This window comes from Martes martes (assembly GCF_963455335.1).
Source record: "Martes martes genome assembly, chromosome: 9".
NCBI classification, from domain to species: Eukaryota; Metazoa; Chordata; class Mammalia; order Carnivora; family Mustelidae; genus Martes; species Martes martes.
Window position 1 is genome coordinate 86,700,789 of NC_137896.1, and position 3,711 is coordinate 86,704,499.

The 3,711-nt window shown below is 40.5% G+C and overlaps 1 pseudogene across 1 annotated transcript; it reads right to left on the bottom strand.

Moving 5' to 3' along the window:
• Positions 1-1,768: 1,768 nt before the first annotated feature.
• Positions 1,769-2,247, bottom strand: LOC308349639 (U1 small nuclear ribonucleoprotein C-like; annotated as a pseudogene). The gene has a single exon. The product of its transcript is annotated as a U1 small nuclear ribonucleoprotein C-like (transcript).
• Positions 2,248-3,711: the final 1,464 nt, after the last annotated feature.

Below are 3,711 nucleotides of genomic sequence, written 5' to 3' on the forward strand. Positions count from 1 at the left end.
TTGCCAATATTTCATTCCTTTTTATGGTTGAATAATATTCCGTTGTATGATTCTGTTGCTTTTCCTTTGCACATTCATCGGTTTACGGACATTCGGGTCATTTCTACCCTTTGGCAATTATAAATACTGCTCTAAACATCCATGTCAAAGTTTCCATGTGGACATATGTTTTCAGTTCTCTTGAGTATATACCCAGGAGTGGAACTGCTGGGTCACCTGCTAATTCTAGGTTTATCTCTAGGCAGATTCTACTTAGTTCCTAGGTAGGAACCACCAAACTATTTTCCACAGTGGCTCTATCATTTTATATCCTCACCAGCAATGCAAAAGAATTTCAATTTCTCTACATCCTCACAAAAACTTGTTATTATTTTTTTAAAAACTTGTTATTATTTAAAAAAAGTATTGTAGTAGATCTCCTTTTGGTTATGAAATGGTATCTCATTGTAATTCTGATTTGCATTTCCTTAATGACCAGTTTTGAGCTAATTTTTGCATATGGTATGGGATAAGGCTCCCACTTTGTTCTTTTGCAAGTGGCTGTCCAGCGTCATTTGTTGAAGAGTGTTCTTCCCCATCGAATGCTTTGGGCACCCTTGTTGTTCTTTTTGACCATATATGTATGGGTTTATTTATGGACTCTTATTTTTACTCCATTGGTTTATATGTCTACCTTTGTGCCGTAACACACTGTCTTGCTTACTGTTGTTTCGTAGTAAATATTGAAATTGGGAAGTGTGAACCTTACTTTATTCTTTTTCAGGATTGTTTTGACTATTTTGGTCCCTTGCAACTCCATATGAATTTTTTTTTTAAAGATTTTATTTATTTGACAGACAAAGATCACAAGTAGGCAGAGAGGCAGGCAGAGAGAGAGGAGGAAGCAGGCTCCCCGCTGAGCAGAGAGCCCGATGCGGGGCTCGATCCCAAGACCCTGGGATCATGACCCGAGCCGAAGGCAGAGGCTTTAACCCACTGAGCCACCCAGGCGCCCCTCCATATGAATTTTACACTTAACTGATCCATTTCTATACAGAAGCCAGCTGAATGCTGATAGGTTTTTTGTTGAATTTGTAAATCAGTTTGGGGAGTTTTGCCATCTTACCAATGTTAAGTCTACTGATCCATGAACATGGATGTTTTTCCATTCATTTAGATTCCTTAATTTCTTTCAAGACTATTTTGTAGTTTTGGGGTACCTGGGTGGCTCAGTTGGTTAAGCAACTGCCTTCGGCTCAGGTCATGATCCTGGAGTCGTGGGACCGAGTCCGGCATTGGGCTCCCAGCTCCACGGGGAGTCTGCTTCTCCCTCTGACCTTCTCCCCTCTCATGCTCTTTCTCACTGTCGCTCTCTCAAATAAACAAATAAATAAAAATCTTAAAAGAAAAAGACTATTTTGTGGTTTTTAGAATAGAGTATAAATTTTGCATTTCTTTTATTAAGTTTATTCCTAAGTATTTTATTATTTTTGATACTATTGTGAATGCACTTTCATTTTTTAAATTTCTTTTCTTTTTTCTTTTCTTTTTTTTTTGTTAACTAAAACAGATGACAATTTTAATTTCACATTTCACAATAGAAATGAAAATTGCTTTTTTTTTTTTTTTTGGTCCCACTACTCTCCTGCAAAAACTATTCTCTCTTTGATAAGAAGGGGGAGCAAGTCTTCCTGGTTATCCTGTTAGAAAACACCCAGAGTCACAGGACCATGATCTCTTGGTGAAGCACAAGTAATATAAAATGGATATAAAGAGGTTCCCTCTCTCTTTATCTGTCTGGTCTAGTCATTCCTGGCTGATTGGGCACCATCATGGGACAAGCAAGAAGTCTCATCCACTGGGGGTGAGGCATCATTGGCATGTGACCTTCTATAGGTGGCCTCATTCCAGGAGCAGGTCCCAGTGGCATCATCCCAGGAGGAGGAGGGCCCATCACTGGCATCATGGGAGGGCCCCCGATATGGGGTGTTGGCATCATACCAAGGCAATGAGGATCTGGAGACTGGTGGGGAGGTGGGATCATTGCCCCTGGAGGAGGAGGAACAAGGAATGCCGTAGGAGGTATCTATCCTTGCTGAAGTGCAGTGGTTGTTTTATTGATCAGGCTCTGAGCCTGCTCTTCCATCCATTTCTGATAGCAGTCTTTCACATTCTTTTTGTGTTTCCTACCACTACAGTTATCTTTCTCACAGATGGAGAGTCATGGGTGAAGTACGTGTTGCAGTAGTCACAATGAAACCTAGGCATGTTGCTCTGCAGGCCATTGGCTATTCTGTCCCTGATTTGTTTTCTTAATTTGGCTTTTGGATTATTCATTGCAAGTGGGTAGAAATACAATTGATTTTTTGCATTTTGATCTTGTATCCTGCAATCTTGCTGACCTAGTTTAATAGTTCTAATACTATTTTTTAGTGGATTTCTTAAGATTTTTTAATATTCAAAATCACATCATCTGTGAATAGAGATAGTTTTACTTCTTCCTTTTAGTCTGGACACTTTTTATTTCTTTTTCTTACCCTTTGTCCTAAGGAATGGTCTTAAGAGTTTGGAAAGACTAAAATGTACTGGACCAGTCTCTGGGGAGGAACTCAAAAACGTGCCCACTGGATGCTCAGCGTCCTACTTGGTGATCGTTTGTATCCATTTATCAAAAACAAAATAAAACATATATGGAACATTCATGGTGCCCTAAAAGTCTAATGGGAATGTTCTTCTCATTCTTCCTCTCTTGGGCTAAATGTTTCCTTTTCAGTGGAGACTTACTGAGACCTTCTTTTTGACATATTTTCTAAGTATCTAAGATATAGTGCTGAACAGGAGTGGCCAACACTGAGTTCAAAGTATCTATCTCAAAAATCAGGGAGAAAGACAGGCCAAACTGATAATTATACACTCAGGAGAGTGTATAATTTACAATTTATGGGAGGGATGTACAGAGTGATATGGGAGCATAGGAAAGGGGAGAGGGAGAAAGATTCTCAGGGGAAGCAGATTGGATGGGGACATCTTGAAAAGTAGGCAAGGGACACAAGTGTGTTTTGGATACACAAAGCCCCAACTGGCCCTCCACCAGGACCAATTCTCCAGTGATTTCTCCCTCCCTATTTGATTAGTGTGCAAATAGGAGTGTGTGGACCCTCAGTGCGAGTCCTCTAAGGACCCTAGAGGAATGAGTAAGTCTAAGAAAGGAGAAATAGGAAGAATGGTTGAGGCCAACCAGGAATTATAAATAGGACTTCCTCATGGCTTCTTGAGAGAAATTACACATCCTGTCATCCTTCTCTTCCCAGAAACCCTCTTCCTTTGGTCTGTCATATGACTTTGTTCTCTGGCATTCTGCTCTACTCAGGGCAAAGGGCCTCAGTTCAAATCCTGCCTCAGGTAGCCACAAATTTTTACTTTCTTCAGTTGAACAGGCCACAAATGTACCATCAAAATGCCTGATGTTGGGTGACCAACCATGTTGGTTTGTTTGAGGGTATCCCAGTTTTACCACGGAAAGTCCTGCATCCTGGGAATCCCCTCAGTACCAGGCAAAGTGGAATGGTTAATCACTCTCTCAGTATCTCTAGACGGGAGCAATCTTCAAAGGAGTTTCATTCAGCATCGGAAACCAAAGTTTTTAATGCACCTGGGAGGTACTATCATCTATTGATGATTGGTTAAGACTCTGAGGTTAAGATAGCCTTTCAGTTCTGCCAGTTACAGTTT